Here is a 22,413-nt window from a genome sequence, read left to right as displayed (position 1 = left end):
CCGATTTAAATCATACCGCCTGAAAATTGGAAGTGTCAACATCCAGTCACACCTTGACGATTTTGCCAGCGTATGCCGACCTCTGAAAAATGTGTCTAAAACGCTGGGACACGTCGAATAGCGTATGGATAAGTTGTGTATCCGTTAGGAGCACGCTGAAAAACAATGAAGTACGCTAGCATATTACGTGGTACGTCTGGTACGTCGTGAAATTTCAAGCATGCTGAAAATTTTACGACGTACTCGACGTATGGCTCACAAGTTCCGCATACGCTGGCATAAGTTCTCGGCACGCTCCGCAATCGTTTACACACGTCGGCCACACGTTACTTGTAAGTTACTCATAAGTCGAAACATGTCGAGGTAATGTTTAGCATACCCGAAACTTAATTTTTAACCTACGAGTAACGTTCATTGAACCTATTAGTAGCGTGCTTTGAACCTATGAGTAGCGTGCTTTGAAGCTGTGAGTAGCATGCTTTGAACCTATGTGTAACGTATCTCAAACGCACATTGGCGTATGGAGACGAATTTGATTGACGTCTTCCAGACGACCACAGAACTTACTGAACGTGTTTCTAACTTACAGCTACCGTATAATGGCGTATTGGCAGCGTTTAGGGGAATTGGTATATACAAATGGGCTTCACAAGAGGAACCCGTCAGTGTTCCAGACTCCATGTTGAGTAGATTTCAATGTCAGTAGCAGTGGCAGCAGCAGTAGCAATAGTAGTAGTAGTAGTAGTAGTAGTAGTAGTAGTAGTAGTAGTAGTAGTTCGAGAGAATTTAGTGATGTCGATGTTACTAGTAGTAGTAGTAGTTCGAGAGAATTTAGTGATGTCGATGTGAGTCGTCGTAGTAGTAGCAGTATTAGTAGTTCGAGATAATTTAGTGATGTCGATGTTGGGAGTAGTCGTAGTTCGAGAGAATTTAGTGATGTCACTGTTCGTATTAGTAGTATTAGTAGTAGTAGTAGCAGTAGTAGTAGTAGCAGTAGTAGTAGTTCGAAAGAATTTAGTGATGTCGATGTTGGTATTAGTATTGGTTTGAGAGAATTTAGTGATGTCGATGTTAGTAGTAGTAGTAGTATTAGTAGTAGTAGCAGTAGTAGTAGCAGTAGTAGTTCGAGAGAATTTAGTGATGTCGATGTTAGTCGTAGTAGTTCGAGAGAATTTAATGATGTCGATGTTGGTAGTAGTAGTAGAAGTAGTAGTTCAAGAGAATTTAATGATGTCGATGTTGGTAGTAGTAGTAGTAGTAGTAGTAGTAGTAGTAGTGGTAGTAGAAGTCGTAGTAGTACTTACAAGTAACGTGTTGCAAAGTGTGAACAACGTTCGTGTACCGTGCTGACAAAACGTTACTCATCGGTTAGAAATAAGTTTCGGGTACGCTAAACATTACCTCGACGTGTTTCGTCTTATGAGTAACTTACAAGTAACGTGTTTCTACGTAGGTCAACGATCGCATAACGTGCCTACAACTTATGGCCAGCGTAGCGGAACATGTGAGTCATACGCCGGCATAGGTCGTAAAATTTCAAGCATGAAAAAATTTGAGGAAAACCCAAAAGTTCAACGTTTAAAGCCAGCGTACTACCACTTATGGCAGTGTTTTTCAGCGTGGTCTTAACATATACAAAACGTACCCATAACGTATTCGACGTGTCCCAGCGTTTTAGTCAAATTTTCCAAAAATCGGCATAAGCTGGCCAAAACGTCAAGGTGTGAATGGGCCTTTACCATCACCAATCAACATTCGCCACCGCTAAACCATCATCACCTTGACTTACCATCGGAAATCTCAATGTGACCATTTCAAACACATAAATTCTTCAAAACTACAACTACCGTGCGCTCTACAGGATATTATAGTTATTAATTAATAAATATGATATTACAGTCGATCATGTGATGACACTTGGTTCGTTCTGAACTTTGATCAGTTTGACCTTTTGCTCGATTGTGCTATAGCCCTTTCCTCTTGATGACGGTTCTTCCCCACCACAGGTGGGTTCCTCACCTGGAGGAGATGGACAGTTTCCCGTGCTGATCCGTGCTGTGTACTAACACAGGAACTCATTGATTTAGTGAATGTCACGATGTCTGGAGCGGAGCCGGAATTGTTGAGTTGTTGTTGAATTGAAAAATAACTCGTTTTGTTGCCATTGCTGAGTCCGCTTTGGTAGCGTTGTTGGTTTCTCCTCGTGAGGTGGTCATGGCTCTGGCCAGTTCGGCCTTGGTTATTGTGACCCAACCAGAATTTCAAATGGTACAACAGCTCGGTCAGGAAGAGCTTAAAACCATCCACGTATCGTCGGTGTGTTACCTTTCCTGATTCTTTGTATGTTTTTCTATTGGTTGTTTGGGTGTATCCATGTCCATGATTGTTGATGAGGTTACTCAGAGCAAGACAAAACAAGAGGGGGGAAAGACTGTCTCCCTGGAAGATCCCATGCTATATCTTCACATCTGCTATTTTGACATTTCCTTCTGGTGCTGCACTTTCAATGTGGTATTCCAGAGTTCCATTGCTTTCTTAATCAGTTTGATTTCTTGGAATTTATTATCTTGGCAAAACGAAGTTTTTGCAAGATATGAAAGTCAATTTGTATGTTTTTTTTTTGTCTGTAATCACGTATAAAAAATTCTGCAGAGCACAGTTATCATTGGAAATTTTTGTAACTATGCATATCTGAGGCCTATAGAGGTCCCTTTCAGCACATAAAATTTTGAAGGTCAAAGGTCAAGGTCACTTTGTTGCAAATCAGGGGAGTCGACGAAACCCTTATTTTTTGAGTAATTTTGATCGGATCGTCCTCAAACTTCATGGGGATATAGTTCATTTCATTTCTTTTAATGTCTTTTTAATAACTTTTTCAACATCAGGTTTCACTATTTCAATTGATTCAAGTATTGATGATGGACCGGGTTCTCCAAATTGAAAAATCCTTATTTTTATATGCCCTTTAAATGCCCCATCAGTGTTTTCAATATAATTGTCTCCCTTTACTTTAAACTCATTTTTCTTGTGTTTTTGTGATTGAAGATGTCTATTATAACTTCTCTTCAAAACATCCTTTGAACAGATATCACAATGTTTTCTTTCCAATTCAAGAGGAGATATTTTATGAAATGGATTAAATGTGTGTTTGTTGGTTCGGAGGTGTTTTCTATAATGTTTAACTAATCGGAGGTGTTTATATTCGTGATTACAAACATCGCAGTATGTTGTATTCACCATATTTATATAATAAATCTTTGCTTAAACTAAAATTTTCTTGATGAAAATTTCGTTTATTTTACAGGTGAATCTGTGCTGAAAACCATTTTATCCTCCAACTTTTTCACTTAATAAATACAATGTTTCAAGACACAAAAGACAAGTTTCAATCAATCTCTTCATTTGTTAAAGATACTGAGAAATATGTCAAGGATGTAAAATTGAACAAAGATAAATATAACAACTATTGGATAAAAACAATTATGGTGGATATGATGAGTTCTTCAATTTCCTTCAGTGGAAGGGCTTTGAGTATACCTGGTAGAACATCAATTAAAGTATCTCCAACAAAAGTTTCTCCTCTCCTTCTGGTAATATATTCAAAACTAGAAAAAGCAATGAAACAAGAAAAAGTATCAAAAACAAAAACCTTATGGATGAAGCTTCAGAAAGAAAAGATAAGACCATCTGTAATATGCAAGGAGAAATTTGTATTTTTTTCAACAACCCTAAAGATGTAAATCCTGATGAAATAAAGGATGTTAATATATCAGGTGAAATGACATTTCGTTCAATAGTAGTTAACGATCATTTTAAAATTACCTTTAATATAAAAAATGTTGTCGTTGAATCTGATACTGAAAAAAAGTATATCGATATCGATGGTAATATTATTAAATATGAGCCAATATACAACTGAAAGTATAGATGAATTTCAGTTTAAGTAAAGTTTTACTATATAAATATGCAAGACTTTCCTGATTCTCCATATGACAAATTTGAGAATTGTCCTGCGTGTGAAAGACGGGGATTAAACACAGACTCAAAAGCTTATAAACAATGTATATTCTGTGATTATCTTCTAATTAATGATAATAAAAAATATAAAAATTGAAAATAATTCTTTTAGATTTACACCAAAAATGAATTACTTTACAAGATTGATTAGAGAAATGAATGTAAAGTATGAGGGTGATAACACACCTTTCCTTACAAGGGAAGAAACTGAACGTATAAGAGAAATGTTCAAAGGATTGTTGTTATATATTATTCATGGATGTAATTTTCAGGGAAATATCAACACAAGATATTGTATAAATAAAATAATGGATTATCTTGAAATTAAACCTGAACTTACGATAAAATATAGAGTTTCTAAAAAAGCCAATAATAAATTAAATAACCTGTTTTCCAAATATATAAATGAATGATTTTTTACCTATTTGGGAAAATAAGATAAAATTTAACAACCATAAAAATCTCCCAAATTCATTAAGATGTCTCATCGTTGGTTCAAGTGGATGTGGAAAAACCTGCTTACTTTTAAAAATGCTCCTCACTCCCAACTTTTTAGATTATGATAATTTAATAATTTTCACAAAGTCGAGTTTTCAACCAGAGTATCAACTACTCTCACAAGGTTTTAATGCTGGTCTTCAAAAAGAAGATATAATCGGTTTATTTAAACGTCAAAAAAACCTAAATGATTATAACATTGAAGATATAATTCAACTATTTTGTGATACACAGAGATGTAAAAAGAAATCAAATCCTATAACTTGTATTCTTAGTGATAATACGGATGATACAACGTCTCCCCAAGATTTGGATAAATCCAAAAAGAACCTCGTTATCTTTGATGATTGTGTTAATGAGAGAAACCAAACGGTAATGGACAGCTACTACACAAGAGGGAGACATTCTTCTTGTAATTGTATTTATCTTAGTCAATCGTACTTTCAACTTCCTCGTCGTTCCATCAGAAACAATGCTAATACTTTTATTTTATTCAAGTTAAATTCAATAGATATCAATAATTTTTGGAGAGATAATTGTTCTACATTATGTAGTAAAAAGAAATTTGAGGATTACATGAAGCACACGACTGAAAAATATAAATATATTGTTGTGAAACAAGATGAGATATTAAGGGATATATTTTTTGTTTTACAAACAATTACATATATAAATGACAACTATTATTATAAATCTTGTGGGTAAATCTGCTTCTGGAAAAAACTTTCATAAATCAAGGTTCTTGTGTAGTACAAATGAGAATATTGTAAATTTACTTAAAAAACACTCCGTGATACGCATTGTATCAACAACAACTAGAGCAATAAGACCTGGAGAAGTAAAAGGTGAAGATTATCACTATATTTCAGTGGAGGAACATATGCGATTGAGGAATGAAGGACAAATATTTGAGGAGGTTTCTCTTGGTACAACAAAATATTCACATTGTAAGAGTGAGTTAAGGAAACTAAAATCTGGTGGTGTTGGGATATTAGAAACTAATCCAGAAGGAACGAGACAAATTATTAAATATCTGAGCGGAGTGAAGATTTTATCATTCGGTTTTGATGTTGATGAAGAAACTCAACGCAAACGTATGAAAAACAGAGATGCAAGGATTAGTGAAGAAGAAATTACAACTCGCATTAATGTTAATAAAGAATTTGATGAAATATTTAAAGAAAAGGATTTATTTGAACACATCTACTTGAATGATGAAGAAAAGGAAAATTTCCCTGTTGATCTTTACAATTCATTAAATGATATTTTACAATAAATAAATGGATGCAAAAGAGAGAGCAAGAAGATTTAAGGAACATCAAGAGTTGGTTTCAAAAGTTGTAAAACAGCAGGAAGACATAAAGAAGAAACGCAGACAGAAACTAACGGGCGAAGAAGCATTTGAAAGAAAACAAGAGAAATTTTTTAAACCACTTTTAAAAACTTCCCAAGAAAAAATGAAAGATGTTTCCACAGTTCCCACAGTAGAATATACTCCTAAAAAAACTTAAAATGTTAAAAGATTTTGATCAAGTGACGGAGGAAGAATTAGAGCATTTAGGAGAATTAGAATATGATGATGAAGGTTTATTTCAACAACTGGAAGAGATTAATCAACCCCCTGATTATATTGTGAATGCTCTTCAAAACAATGAATATTCAGCGGATTCAAAAACCAAAGCAGGACTCATTCCAACAGAACAACCAGCAATATTTCATCTTGTTCAAGAAAAGGTATTGATATTTACTGATGAATTAAGGTTCTTGGGTTCTGCTCAACCTCCTGTTAAACTAACTCCGAGATTAATGTTTCTTCTCACAAAAGATGGAAGACAAGGTTAAACTGTGAGGGATGAATGAAAGTATATTGATAAACCATTGGATATGGAAAATAATGATGATAGAGTATATATTGATCTGCTGAACACTCTAAATTATAAGGTTATTCTTTCTGGTAAAAGTAGGAAGAATGAGAAGGAGAAACACATTATTCAGGCTTTAAGTATCCTTGGGTCAGGTGTTAGTTTTCTTCCAAATGACCCATCGCAATTAGTTAATAGACTGTTATTGTTGTTCGGCAGTAAGAAGGCTGGAAATAACAATTGTTTTAATGAAGCATCAGCCATTTTAGACCAGTTGATGAACATGAAAATAATTAATAAATATCAATATAAAGACATTTTATCTCATATTAAATAAGATGAGAAGCACAATCCTTAGTTTCAATTTCACAAAAAGCGACCACACATCTTCATTCCCATACCCACTACAACTTGACACAACAAAAGAATATGAGGCATCTTTATTGTCCATGGAAACTTATAATACCTTATTTAATATAACCGAGAAAAATGACAAGTTTAGTTATAATCCGGGAAGTGGATACAAAACGATAACAGTCTCACCCGGAGCATCTGAGATTTCTCAAATATCTTCCGAAATTGCTCGTCTTATGAAAGAACAGGGTGATGAACCAAAAAATATTGTTATAAACATTCAAAAACATACTTCAAAATCAACGATTAAAGTTAAAATAACGACAAGGTTGATTTCACAATTGATAATTCATTTTGAGAGTTATTGGGTTTCTCCTCAAAAAAGATTGAAACTAATGGGACGTTTTACAGTGATAATGTCATTCAAATATCCTCAGGAATAAATTCAGTGTTAATTCACTGTGATTTGATTGATGGTGCTTATAATGATGGAAAAAAAACAAATAAAATATTTTCATTCAGCGCATACTCAACCCCAATTGGTTATAAATTCAATATGGAACCTAAAAATTTGGTTTATCTCCCTGTGTCAGGAAAAACCATACACAGAGTAAATTTTAGGATAACCGACCAAGATAATCGTGTGATTTCTTTTAATGGAGAAGTTATATCCATCAGAATTCACCGACGTGAAGTTTTCCAATAAATAAATACGATAGTTATTGTGAGGAAACACGACTTGGGAAAATATAAAATAATTACAGGGGATGGGATGTTCCTTTCCCCGTACTACAAGGGTGAAGGTATGTATCTTGGTAGAGGATACTATAAACCTAAGAGACAAAGGGGTGTTGGACATCAATTTAGAGGAGATGGGATAATTGATACTCTCATGGGTATTGGTTCAACTATTCTTAAACATAAAGATCTAATTGTTTCAACTGCTTCTGCTGTGGGAAATGTAGCAGGTGCTGTAAAGAGTATAAAAGATGCTCAGAAGGAATCTCATAAATTACAAGCAATAAAAGAAATTAAGAAAGGCAAAACTCAGTTGTCCCCCCAAGAACGACAGAAAATAATTCAAATACTTGGATCAGGGTTTCAAAAGTTTTAACATCTTTTTTCCTAAATAAATACAAGTATGGAAGCAATTGATAGTATCTATGATTTGGATGATACTATTATTATCTCAAACTCCACTAAAAAGATTACTTCAAGGTAAATGCAATAACTGGAACAGACTGGAATACAAATGGTACAAAAAGTTTTGAAATAAATAATCAACAAACCTATTTGAATCTCTCCGAAAGTTTCTTGTTGTGTAAATTTAAATTCACTAAGGCTGGGAATAACACAAACGCTACACTTGTAAATGATTTCTTCTGGAAAATGTTTGATAGTGTGCGTTTGTATATTGGAACACAAGAAGTTGAAGCGGTTGATTATGTCTCTGCTGTATCTGAAATGATGAAATTTACACTCTATACATTCAGTGATAGAATGGGAAAGGTGTCTGTCGAAGGTTTTATTTCTGATATGTCAACGGGAACAAACACAGACCCTGGATATACTCAAAGGAAAGGAATGTATAATGATGATACAAAAGCAGAAAATAGTTTTACTGTGGCAGTTCCTCTTAAAGGTATATTTGGATTTTGTGATCATGATAAAGTTCTGTATGGTCTTAAAATTAGATTTCAACTACAAAGGAATGATAATGAGAATCGATTGCTTTTTGGTGTTGGTAATGCTTTCAGTGATCAGAATAAATTTGTAATTGAGGAGATGAGTTGGTATATCAGTGAATATACTCCTAATCTTAAAACAGAAGAGATGTTGAATCGAAGACTTAACTCAAAGAAACCACTCAGTGTATCATACCTCAAAAGAAGATGTCAACACGTTAAACTCAACCAAACGACTTACACGTGGAATTTGGGTGTTCTGGAAGGAAAGCCACGATATCTGTGGATCATTTTTAAAAAGCCAGATGGTGATACTGCGACTGATAAGAATAATGCATTGAGTGATAATGCTAAGGTGAAACAACTTCACGTTTCTCGAGATGGAACATTTTATCCACGAGATAGATTGGAAATTAATTGGGAAAAAAATGATTTTGCTGAAGCATACAAGTCTTACCAAAAGGTGTGTGAAAGTAATGGAAATAAAGAACCTATTTTGGATATGACAGCATTTAAAAGTTTGAATACAATCTATGCGTTTGACCTGAGCGCTCAAAAGGAAACTATAAAGTCTAATCGAGTGGATACTTCCCTATACATTGAAAGAGGAGAGAGTGAAGAAGTTGATACATATTGTTTGCTTTTGGAAGAAACAGAATTGCAGATTAATACAGATAATGGTGTGATGATTAGTCTCACATAATTTTTTGTTAAATAAATGAGTGGCAAAGTACCAACTGGGGTATATATTAATCAAATCAATCTTCATAAACTATCATCTTGTGTTCAAAATCAAAAGCCTTGTACGATTAACGTTAATACAATTCAGAGAAAAGGAGCAGTAAGAATTGATATTTTGCTCACAAGAGAACAGGTTAAAATCTTGAATGACACTGGCTCACTTAAAATTAAAATGACAAAACCAATGTTGAAAAAATATTCAATAAGAGAGACGAGTGGAGGATTTCTCCCATTTCTAATTCCTTTATTTGCTGGTTTAAGTGCGGTTGGAGCATTGACGGGTGGTATTTCAACAGCGGTGAAAACTGCCAACGAAAGGAAGGCTCAACTCCAGGCTCAAAAATAATTGGAAAGAGATAACAAAGAGTTGGAGAAACAAATTAGTGGAAGTGGTGTAATTGTAGATTTTGCTGAAAAACTTGAAGGTCTGCCTGATAAAGCGAGATTGTTAGTTGGAGATATGGTTTCTTCTATAGCACAAGCAGGTGTAAAATTAACGAAAAGAGGGAATGGAGTATATCTTTCTAATAAATAAATGAGCATTGATGAGTGGTTGAAAGAATTTGGAAAGAATACAACATCAAATTTACAACTTGTTAAATATTGTAAGAAATTAAAAATTCATAATGTGGTTATTTGTATGAGAGATGAATTAACAAATGTGCCGAAACATACAAAGAATATTATTATGAACTTAGAAGATAATAATGGGAATGGTTCTCATTGGGTTTGTATTTTTAATAGTCAAGACAAATATTATTTTGATAGTTTTGGTCTTCCACCACCTGTTGAAGTCATAAAATTCTTACAGAATGGTGTTTATCAAACATTTCAAGTCCAAGAATTAAATTCCAAGTGTTGTGGTCAATTATGTCTATATGTGTTATTTCAACTCAACAAAAATAAAAATTTTTATGATATTATTTTTAATCTAATATAAATGACTTATGTTGGTAAAGATGGTTCTATCTTTGGTGTATCTCAAGAACTGGATATTGATTTATCAAATTATTACACAAAGGCACAGGCTGAACGACATAAATATAATATAACCAAAAATATTAACATGAAAAATGCTTATAAATTAAAAAATTATCCAAGCCCGACTGACGCGAATGACTTGGTGAGATTAAGCGATTTATCACAATATATATACTTAAATAAAACGGCTGTGTATTCCAAAGATACAGAAGTGTTGATATTATCTCCAGGTCATACAGAATTCACAGTTCGAATTAAAATAAATTTTTATAAAGAAGGGCGTATCGTTTGTATGAGAATAGAACAATGGGGGTATGATATGAATGATTTAGGGTATAATTGGTCATTTAAAATTAACCTCGAAGACCTGGAACAATTAAATCAGTCTCGTAAGGAAGAATATTATCCACTTGGTATCGAGAATGAGTTTTGTGGGGCTACGATTAGTAAACAACAAATAAAAGAATTTAATAAGGGTAAATATAATAATGGTTTTGCCCTTGTTTATATCATGAAAACAGAAAAAACAGGATGATATAATAAGTAAGGAAATACAAAATGATTTAACTATGGGAAGATGGGGAGGTGTTTCGTGCCATAATATTATTCTAACATATATTTCTAATACATAAATGACAGCAAGAAGGCTTCAAGAAAATTATCATTTCTGTGTTCAAGCATACCTTCAAGAAAAGGGTATTCGGTATTTTAATAAATATGTTCTACAACATAAGAATGAGGTATTTTCAATAAAAGATTGGCATTATGCTAATGTTGATAAACCGACAACTTTAGATTTAATTAGAATGTTAAATAATGAAAAAATTATAAAGTTAAGAAAAGGTAAGGCTCTTTTAGAAATTCAAAAGAAATTTTATTGGTTTCCTGTTGTAAAAAAATTATTTTGGATACAGGAATAACAAGAAATCCTGATGAATATATGTATAATATTCTATGGGGTGTAAGCGATTCAAGAATAGTAAGGGATGAGGAAGGAGTTGAAGAAGAGAGGGAAGAGGAGGAAAAGGAGAAGGAGGGGAGGGAGAAGAAAGAGAAGGAGGAAAAGGAGAAGAGAGAGAAGGAGGAGAGGGAGGAAAGAGAGAGAATGAATAAATATCAAAATATGGAAACCAGTGAGATTCAAAAAAGAATAGAGGTATTACAGAAAATAACTCAACCCACCGAGGAGGAAAACAAAGAATTGATAAGTCTATTTGCAATACTTTCGACAAGACTATTGAAATTGATAAGAGATGGATTTTAATTCAAGTTTTTCTTTTTTCTTTTTTTTCTTAAATAAATGGAGGAGAGAGTGAAGGCATTTCTAAGGATTCTTTATGTTTTAAAAATTAAGATTCAAATGTGCATGTTGGAAACTAAAAAGGTTTTTGCACTCTGCAGGAATTTTTCTCATAAATAAATGAGTTATTGTCTCAAATGTAAAAAGAAAACTAATACTAAAAATATTTCATATATTAAAAGTAAAAATAACAGGGTTATACAAAAAGGTATATGTTCGGTGTGTGGTTTAAAAAAAAAATCAATTTATCTCCAAACACAAACTCGGAGGAGATATACAAAAGTTTTTATCAGGAAGTAAATTTACAACTACTGGAATACCAGGGGAATTACATCTTCCAGGGTATTCTTTCTTTGGTCCAGGCACAAACTTGGATAAAAGATTAGATGAGGCAGACAATCCTAAATCCTGGAGTAAGCCTATCAATAGAGTTGATGAAGTGTGCATGAGACACGATATTGATTATGGGAATACCACAATGTTGGAAGAAAAGCATGAAGCCGACAGAGAAATGTTGTATAATTTGTCTCTGATACAAAATCCAACCTTGAGAGAAAAAGTTGATAGGTTCATCGTGAAGAAGATGATCAGTGCTAAATTGAAACTTGGACTTGGAAATTCAAAAAAACTTGTAAGCTCGAATGATGTCATTAAGATTGAAGAGCAATTAGCTGATGAATTACATAAACCAATATTCACAAAGTTTCAGAGAAGGAAAGTTCATTCCAAGGAAGTGGATTATATCTGGTCTGCTGATTTGATTGAACTCAATAATGATAAGGGGTACAAATATGCTTTAACCGTTATTGATTTGAGGAGTAGATATGCGTGGGTTGTCCCTTTAAAAAACAAAACAGGTAATACTCTTATGTAAGCTTTTCAACAGATATTTAATAAAAGTAAGAGAAAACCTAAAAAATTGTGGACTGATGAGGGTAGAGAGTTTTATAACAAGACGTTGATGAATTTTCTAAAAAATAACAGTATTACATTATACAGTACCTTTAATGAAGGGGAGGCAGTTGTTGTTGAACGTTTTAATCGTACCTTAAAAGAGAGACTATATAAAAAATTCACATAACTCGGTTCACAACAATGGTCATCTTTTATTCAGGATATTGTGGATAAGTATAATGACACGATTCACACGTCAACAAATATGAAACCATCATAAACATTGACAAAATTAAAATATGAAAAAGAGATTAATGTCAGAAAACCTAAGTTCAAAGTTGGTGATATCGGAAGAATATATAGGTGGAAATCTCATTTTGAAAAGGGTTTTACTAAACGATGGACGAAAGAACTTTTTAAAATTGTTGATGTAATAGATACGGTTCCTTGGACTTATAAGATATATGATTTGGAAGGGGAAGAGATTTTAGGTTCATTTTATTCACAGGAATTACAAAAGACAAAACTAAGCAGATAATACCCGTGGGAGCAATGGGTTGTCCCTTCACTCCCTCCTACTATACACCTTTGTGGACACGAGAGGGACAAGTCCGAGGTGTATTACAGTATATAATGTGTGTCAAGGGGGACGTTCTTAGATCTGTGAACCCCAAACACAGAATCCTCAACTGAATAGTCAAGGCTTAACTTTTGTTTGTTGATGTGTGTGTGTGTGCAATGGGAGCAATGGGTTGGCGCTTCACTCCCTACTACTATACACCGTTGTGGACACTCGAGGGCCAAGTCCGAGGTGTATTGCAGTATATAATGTGTGTCAAGGGGGACGTTCTTAGATCTGTGAACCCCAAACACAGAATCCTCAACTGAATAGTCAAGGCTGAACTTTTGTTTGTTGATGTGTGTGTGCGTGTGTGTGTGTGTGTGTGTGTGTGTGTGTGTGTGTGTGTGTGTGTGTGTGTGTGTGTGTGTGTCTGTGTGTGTGTCTGTGTGTGTGTGTCCCAACCCTCACATTCAAAATCTCAACCCCAAACCTCACATTCAAAATCTCAACCTCAACTCAATCCTCGCCCAACACAATGTCTTTTTCAAAATGAGATTTCCACCTATATATATATATTTTTCTCATCTTCCAATTCTGTCTTTTAAGACTTTCAGGTTTGATGACGTAGAAAGGGGGAGTAAGCCTACACTTTCTTCGCAGAACTTTCTTGATCTTGCTCCCATCAAGCACCATCCGACAAAGAACTACATCGATAGGTTTAGATCCCCAAAGAGTGATAGCAACTCCAAAAGTCTCCAAAATATAAATAAATAAAATAATAATAATAATAAATAAATAAATAAATAAATAAAAGTCTCCAAAAAAGTTTCAAGTGCCCAACATAAACCCAACTTTCCAAGTCTTCAAGGTATAACCACATTCCCGTTGAGTTTCCAAGATATGTATCACATTGTGAGTTATCAATCCAGAACCCACATTTCAAGTATTCAAAGTAAAACCAACTTACAAAGTCTCTTAAGGATAACTCATTTCTTGATTTTTTCAAAATTTGTGAGTCTCCAAAGTAGGTCCCATATTTAGAACCATCTTGGCAGAACCCTTTTCCTGAGTCTCCAAGGTAGTTATTTAAACCATCAAGGCAGAACTCATTTACTGATTTTTTCAAAATTTGTGAGTCTCCAAGGTAGGTCCCATATTTAGAACCATCTTGGCAGAACCCTTTTCCTGAGTCTCCAAGGTAGTTATTTAAACCATCAAGGCAGAACTCATTTACTGATTTTTTCAAAATTTGTGAGTCTCCAAGGTAAAACTTGTATTCTGGCTCATCAACGTATAACTTGTTCAGTGGGTATTGTCTTGATAACTCACAATGAGTACTATTGCTGTAAAACTCTTTTTCAGGATTTTGCTGGTCTCCAAGGTATAACTCTTTGGTTAGGTTATCAAGGACGAACTCGTTCTGTAGGTCTTGGTCGCTCATAAGGTCTTCAACCAAGCCAACAATTTCCCCCCCAAGTTGTAGCAAAAGCAGTATTTTCATTTTGTATTTCAGATACAATTTCCTGTGAGAGAAAATAATAATGTATTAATTAAGTTATTTAATTATTAAACGAGTCGATGTTTAAAAGGAACTAAAAATAGGAAAATAAAAATCTTACCTCAACAGATAAGAGGTTTGAATCCAGTTCATCAACTTGAAGGTTGAGTTCCATACAAGTCTGAGAGTTCCAAGGAACCCCAAAGTCATCCCACTCAAGTTCTTGCTCGTTCTGTAGGTCTTGGTCGCTCATAAGGTCTTCAACCAAGCCAACAATTTCCCCCAAAGTTGTAGCAAAAGCAGTATTTTCATTTTGTATTTCAGATACAATTTCCTGTGAGAGAAAATAATAATGTATTAATTAAGTTATTTAATTATTAAACGAGTCGATGTTTAAAAGGAACTAAAAATAGGAAAATAAAAATCTTACCTCAACAGATAAGAGGTTTGAATCCAGTTCATCAACTTGAAGGTTTAGTTCCATACAAGTCTGAGAGTTCCAGGCAAGCACACAGCACACCATTGCCAGCAAAAAAAAAATGTTTAAAATGGAGCCTGGGCATGAGGCTTTTATAGGGAAAGACTGTTGGGTGTGGTTTCCTGTGGAAATTCCCTGGGCACGCTCACGCAGGCCTTCAAAACCATAACATGCTGGAATTTTCTAGTGATTTCTTTGTGAGTCAGAGATGAACTGGAAATGATGTAAGAGTAGGCGGGGTTTAGCAAAAGTAGGCGGGGCTTAGGAAAAGTGGGCGTGGCTTATAAAAAATACCTCATGAGAAGTGGGCGGGGTTTATCAAAAGTGGGTGGGGCTTAAAGAAAAGTGGGCGGGGCTTATAAAAAATTTACATGGCGGTGGGCGGGGCTTAGAGGAAAGTGGGCGTGGCTTAACAAAAATAACCTGTGGCTCAGGAGGTGATCAAACAAGAGCATTAAGAGAAGTTTATCATTTCGTAATGGCACAAAAGGGGTATCTTAAAAAATATAAAGATTCAAATGTTTTGTTTGTCAATATTTTAGATGGGGATTATTGTGCAAAGAAAATTAAACTATTGAAGGAATTTGAGAATGAACAAATGTTTATAGGTTCAATGAGTGAGCTAAACAATATGCATCGGTTATTTGATAAAGAGTGTCCCGGGGCTTAGACGTTTCAGATATTTCTTTAGAATCACCTTTAACAAATCTTTATCTTATTGTATGGGTTATTTGAATAGAGAGCCCCAAGGTTAAAAGGGGAGACAAATAAATATACCTTGGGATAAAAAGGGGGTTTATTTTTAGGGAAAAAAAAAGGGAATCGCTGAAAATCCTCCATTCATTTACATAGGGAAAAGTGAGCCAGAATCAGTATATTCACCCTACTCAGGTGGTCCCTCACGCCACAATTGTAACACCTCCTCTGGTAAGGTGTTTGCCTCCGGTACGCCGAATTATACCCCCCCCCTCCGTTCCGAATTGGGGTACCCCCTGATGGCCCATCGCTCATCCCTCCGGGGCCCGACTGCCTCGGTCCAGATCTTGCCAACCGGTTTTCAACCGCGTTCTGGACCATCCTCTCAATGATTGCCCGTTCGCCCATGGTACCCACTCTGGTTCCCGGCGCACTGTCATTTACGGGGCCCACCTGCCGGACTGCTACCGCATGCCGCCCGGCCCCTCCAAATGACGTTCTGGCTGCCTCTCAGCAGGCGGCAGTATCAGCCGCCTTCTGGAGGTTCTCCAGGCGCCATACGGTAAGCATTGCCCCGACATCGGTGCCCCCTATCGCTCGGAGAAAATGGTCCAGGGCAATCTCCTCCCGGTACTCCAGAGGCATGTTGGCATGCGCGATCCCCACCGAGTGGCGAATGTCGTGTGCCAATTTTCCCAGTGATTCCTGGGAGCGTCGTTTGCGCCCACTGAGCTGAGCTTTAACAAGCTCGCTCTGCTGGTCCATGCCAAATCGTTTTTTTAGGGCAGAATGGAGGTCCTCCAGGGTCACCCCTTCTCCAGGTACCGTGGTCAAGACCTCCAATGCCGCTCCACGCAGGGCCGTCGTGAGCTGCGCCACGCCCTGCATCTCGTTCCAGCCATTGCCTCTGGCAACGCAGTGGAACTGGGCCATATACGCCCTCAAGTCCGTCTTGCCACCGTAAGGTCCTTTTGAGGTCCCCCCTCCAGTTCCCGAGGGACTCCCCGAGGGGTGGATCCCCCAGATCCCAATGGTGCCCCACCCCCGCAGGGCCCGAGCCATTTGCCCGGGTAATCCACCACGCCCGTCCATGTCTGTGCGTACTCCGCACCGTCCCGCTTACTCTCCCAAGCCATCGGACTCGCACTCTGCACACCCACCGGAACAGTCATACCGGGTGCCCGCATAAGGCCAAAAGACCCCGCGGCCTCTACCCAAACTCGTCATGCACACCCCCACGTCGTGCAACCCTCCTACTCCGCCTCGTGACACCGGCCCCACCTGGGCACGATCCGCCTCGAGGGAGCGTATCCCCCCCCCCCCCCGTTCCCGAAGGAGGACACCCTGCTTCTCTCTCTGGGTCTCCACACATTTCGCCAGCCTCCTCTCCATATCCTCTATTTTCCACTCCATCACCTTATTTAATTCTCCCTTCTCCTGTTCTCTTCCCTCTTGCGTCCCCAGCGATAACTTTCACAACTCCTCTTTTACCTGTTCCACCTCCTTGTTTGTCTCTGATATTTCCTCCCTCGTCGTCCTGAACTGCTCTTTCGTCTCGCCTTCGTGTGTTTCTATTCGTTTCCCCAGTTCCTTTGTATTTTCTTCAGCTTTCCGCTCCATTTCCATAATTATTTTCTCATGTCTCTTTCTACATTCGTTCCCCACGGCCTTTAATCCCTTCTGTGTCTCCGCTTTTACCTCCTGCCGCAGGTTTTCAACTCTCTCCGTCATTTCTTGGTGTCTCCTTTCACACTCCTCCTTCACGACTCCCAATCCCTCTCTTATTTCCCCCTGCTCTTCCTTTAATTGCTCTATCGTCCTCGTGTTCTTCCTCATTTCCCCCTTTATTTGGTCTTGTCCTTCCTTTACTTTCTTCATTCCTTGTCCTAATTTGTCTATCTCTTGCACAGCCGTTTTTATTTCGTTTGCCATTTCTTCCTTACCCGCCTCCATCACGGACCGCACTTCTTTTACTTTCTCTTCCAACCCGTTCACCTCCGCTCGTATCGTGCCGACCTCCTTTTTCATTTCGTCTTTTAGTTTGGCCAAGCTTTTTTCCAGGCCTATCCCCATGCTCTGCGTCTCACCCCGCATTTCTTTCATTTCTTCTTTCATTCCGTTGGTGTTTCCATCTATTTTTTCCGCATTTGTTTTCATTTGTTTGTTCACTCCATCTATTTTGCTATTTATTCCTTTATTCATCTCCGCCAGCATGGTGAACAACTGAGCCATGTCGAGTGCAGTCTGCTGAGCCGACTCGGCAACGCTCGGGGGGGGGGGGGGGGGTTGGCGGAGGAGGGGCGAGAGGGTGTCATCCCCTCGCTGCTGCCTCTGCCGCTGCCGCGCCCATTTCGGTTTCTGGGTTCTGTTGGGGAAATTCATCCTGCACCATAAGCATTTCCTGCTCGGGGTTCTCATCCTGGGCCATGGATTCAAACATTTCTAAATCCATTCCTCCTACCCCCGGCAACCGCTCGCCTTGAAACGCCATCTTATTTCTCGGAAGAAATTAATCTGAATCGCTCGTAATTTGGGGGGGTTGCTTCCCACACCCCTGGTCCGACTCCCTTAAATTTAGTTGGAGACCAAGGTGTGTTCGAATCCCACTCCTGACACCAGTGTTACGAATTCTGGCCCGCCTGGCGTGCGAGCGATTGCGTAACTCCAATCGCAACCGCGTCGCCCACCGGACGGACAATTCAGTCGTGACCCTCCTGGAACTACCGCGAGGAGCTAGTCACAGGTGGTGGTTTAACCTCACCATGATCGTGCCAATTGCCCACCCGCGCAGGATAGGGTTGCTCGCCAAATTCGACCCACCTAAGTACCTGCGCGAGTAGTCGACCGGGAGATCGTACCTCGCCGCAGGTCGGCCTTGGACACGAATCGCTTAAGCGGTCTGTTCCATTCTACAGTGATAACCGAGCGGTGTTATCGCCGACCTCGACGGATGTGATTCTGTTTACCGGGCGTTCCAATACCCCCTAATAATTTATCCCGCGATTCAAGATGGCACTTTCAAAAGGGAAAAAGACGACGAACGAGATACATTTCACACAAGGACATTTATTTAAAGCACATATTGCACACACAACACAAGCAAGGCAGTCATGCAATATACAAGCAAGAAATAGAAAACAAAAGCAATACGACCGACTCTAAGCAAGGATCAATTTACATGCACAGTCACACAGTTTCGACTTGGCAGGACACGGCGCCACAGCATGCATACAAAAACAAAGAAAAACCATCCCCATAGGCAGGGCGGAAGACGGCGTTCGTAAACCTTTATGGCACGGGACCCGGAGGACCGAACGGGCCCCGTGAGACCGAAGGGTCTTACCCGTGCCCTCGTGGTGCAATGTTGGGCAGGTCTCGATGTCGACTCCCCGTGGCCTTGCGTGGCCGCGCTTGACCTCGGGCCCCTGGCGTGGTCAGCGAGCTCTCTCCGGCGTTGCTGCTGGTGCTTCCACGACCCACGACCAAACAAGCAAAAGACTGAAGGGCAGAAGGGGCTTCAGGACCAGAGAGAGAGAAGCCCAAAACGAAGAGTCCAAACGAAGAGGTCCAAACGAAGGGAGGGAGAAGAGAAGCCCAAGGGGTGACCAGCGCCACGAGACCAAGAACGAACGAGGCAGCATGAACCCAGAAGAGACCCTGAGCCTCGCGTCTGTTCGCCTTTTGCAAAGAGGGCTCCGCCCTTTTCCCCACCCCGTTTCTGGCTCCACCTCCCTTCTGGAAGCTTCCCAAAAAGGGGTGTGCCCTCTCGCTCCCCCCTCCCAGCGCTGTGTGGGGGACGAGGAAAGTCAGTTTTGGCTCGGGGCCAGGGAATTATTCCCCCAAAATCAGACCCCTCCTTTAGATGATTTTTGACCCCCGCTCGGATCGCATCTCCCCCACACCAAGCGTGGGGAAGAACAGGCGGGAGAATCAGGCAGGAAAAAAAACCCCACAGGCTTCACGAGTGCTTTTTGTTCTGCTATTCGGAAGCGGTTGTTGAGAGCGACGTTGGTGGTGGTAGTTGTGGGGGTGGTGTGAGCGTGGTTGGCATTGTGGCTTAGTTGGCGGTGGCAGTTGTTTGTGTGGAGGTTGCAATGGTGGCTCAAAATAACGATAGAAAAGAAGAACGGCTATCTCAAAGCGTCGCAGCCCCGATGAATCACACGAAAATCCTTTAAACAACGGTGGGGAACTATCTGCACATCAACTTGGCATCATAACTGATCGAAGGAACCTTTATGGTGTATTCTGAATTTCCACAGCCGTAACAGTATTAACGGAGCACTGGACCGAACAGACAGACAGACAGACAAGCCGGTAGGCGGACATGGGTAGTCGACTACCCAATAGAACCTGACGCAATGGGCCCGTTCGATGGGGAATGACCTGAGGATTAAGCACAAGAAAATTCATGATTCCAGCTTCAAGGGTTAATGCTGCAGATTGTTTTTTCGTAAAAATACCCCCACATTTGGAGGTTGATAATAAGGGTAGAACAAATTTCAAAATTAATTTTTTTTTTTCGACTGGATCGACGACCCAACATATCGACGGAAAAACTGTTAATTAGGGTAGAACAAATTGCAAATTTTATTTATTTATTTATTTTCGACTGGATCGACTCCCCAATAAATATTTTCAAGTGTTGCGGGTTTGTGCGTTATTCTTTCACGGCCGAACCGGAGCACCTGGAGGCACCATATTTTGGATGTAGGTACTTCAGAATTCATCTGGATAACTGCAAGTGTTGGGAAACTGTTCGTTCTCTGAATGTTTTGATAGTTCGCCATGAAAGAGTTCCATGTTCATGTTGTGTACAGCATCTTGGTGTTCGGTTCACGTTTCCAGTGAGAATTCTGCTCACCAATGCTCATCAATTTCACTTTATCCCGGTGATGATTACAAACCTCACAAGCGTTTCTAAACACCCTAACTAATGTCGTCTGTTCTCCCGAAGCAGTTTCGTGGGTATGGTTACAATCGAGGATGGGTCACACCTCCAACTCAGTGACTAAGATGTCCCACAAGTAAAACAAAAAGACTGCCAACTTTCAGAGAACGGACTGACTCAGATGTTTCATGGTTAGATTTCGACACAGCCAACCCTCCTCTTCTCACGTCCCACTCTCAACTCCAGGAGTCCTCCTCGATGAATGAGTTAAGTCTGGCGTTGGCTTTGTGGTTTGGGTGGCTGGCTTGGGATCCCAGGGTCCTGAGTTTGGTCCCTGTTGGCTGCTGAATGAACACCAGGTGGGGTTGACTCCGCCTGTCATCTTCCGAGGTCGACAAAATGAGCACGAGTGTACTGGTAATAGGGGCACTGCATCAGTGGCATAGCCGTGTCCCCAAACCGATGATGCAAGGAGCAGCCACAATGATGCACACGAGAGTGTGTGTACTAATTAGTTTCATTGACATGTTCATTCCGACTTGCGATTTCAGTGCATTTTAATTATTTATTTAATTTTATTCCTTTATTTATTTTTTGTGACATTGATCTCAGGCTCACGAGGGACCTGTTTTCCCTTCCATGCCGGACAAATAAGTGAGAAGATATCAGTTACACCAAGAACGACACTCGCTGGAGTGGATACCTCCACCAGACTGGACAGGTTTTTTTGGGGGTTTTTTCAATACCTGGTCGAGGCTCGTGGAAGAGCGAGGACACAGAACAGATCAGGACACAACATGGCAAAGGGAATAGCAGGAGAAAGGGGAAACGCTGGTCAGAAGGGCGGAGGAGAGACGTGGACAGAAAAACAAGGGAAGGTAGATGTTGACGGACAAACAAGGGATACAGGTAACGACAAGGGTAAGGGGAGAACACAAGGGGTGAACAAGATGGACACATAAGCAAAACCCTGGGAGGGGTGGAAGTGGTTTAACAGGTGTAGGACAAATCATGGCTTTGGATGGGAGATGACCTGAGATGCTGGTGAACAGCTGTCTTGAAGACGAAGAATGAGATTGCAGAGAATGTGGAATGTCGTTCCACAGGCGGGAAAAGAGAGGAATACATGAGTCGAGGTGAGCAGTGATTCTGGAGAGAGTGACTTGTGGATTGCGTGCGTCGTGCAGATACTTGGGGACAAATCACAGAGAGGGCAGAGGGTGCAAGACTAGAAATGAGGCAGAAGAAGACAAGAGAGACCACCGACCTGTTGGCGGTGGTGAAGTGATAGGCCCATAGATTCAGCTTCATCGCGAGAGTCCAATGATATTGAAGGCCTTTGTTTCCACGGTGTCAAGCAAAGCAAGACGTGAGGCAAGGGAGCCAGACCAAAGGAGAAAGCCATACTCCATGAATCTGCAGATGAAGGCCTTGGCGGAAGATAGGAGCTCAGGTGTGCCATGGAAGGACTTCGCACGATGGAGGATCCCCAGTTGGAGTCTGGCTTTGGAGGCCAATTTTGAAATGTGGCTTGTCCAAGAGAGATCATGGCTTAGAGTGAGATACAATAGTCTGAGTGAATGAACCTCTTCAAGAGGGTTGTTGAGAAGCGATATGGAAGGGTTTGCAGTGCGGTCCTTTCGGAGAGAGAGAATGAGTGTCATGGATTTATTAGGATTGAAAGACATATTCCAAGTGTTTGATCAGTTTGTGATATTGTCAAGGTCTGATGAGAGGGAAGAAGCTGCCACCTGTCTGTCAAGATGACAAGGGATGTCACGGCAGAGAATGGAGGCATCAGCAAAGAGATGAAGAGGTTTTTCCAGAGTCAGTGATATCATTGATGAAGATAACGAATAACATGGGGCCTTGAACACTGCTTTGATGTTCCACAACCATGACAGGGAGAGCAGATGAAAGGGTTCTGTTGAGAGCCACACATTGACGACGAGGGTG

At 39.4% G+C, this 22,413-nt stretch overlaps 1 protein-coding gene across 5 annotated transcripts in view; it reads right to left on the bottom strand.

Annotated features, from left to right (window-relative positions):
• The window catches only part of LOC147007759 (dynein axonemal heavy chain 17-like), a 552,046-nt gene that overhangs the window by 137,931 nt on the left and 391,702 nt on the right, over positions 1–22,413 (bottom strand). The gene's annotated exons all lie outside the window — the stretch shown is intronic.

This window comes from Eptatretus burgeri, chromosome 26, assembly GCF_056783735.1.
Source record: "Eptatretus burgeri isolate ZD-2024b chromosome 26, Ebu_testis_v1, whole genome shotgun sequence".
NCBI classification, from domain to species: Eukaryota; Metazoa; Chordata; class Myxini; order Myxiniformes; family Myxinidae; genus Eptatretus; species Eptatretus burgeri.
This window is presented reverse-complemented; position numbering and strand designations above follow the sequence as displayed.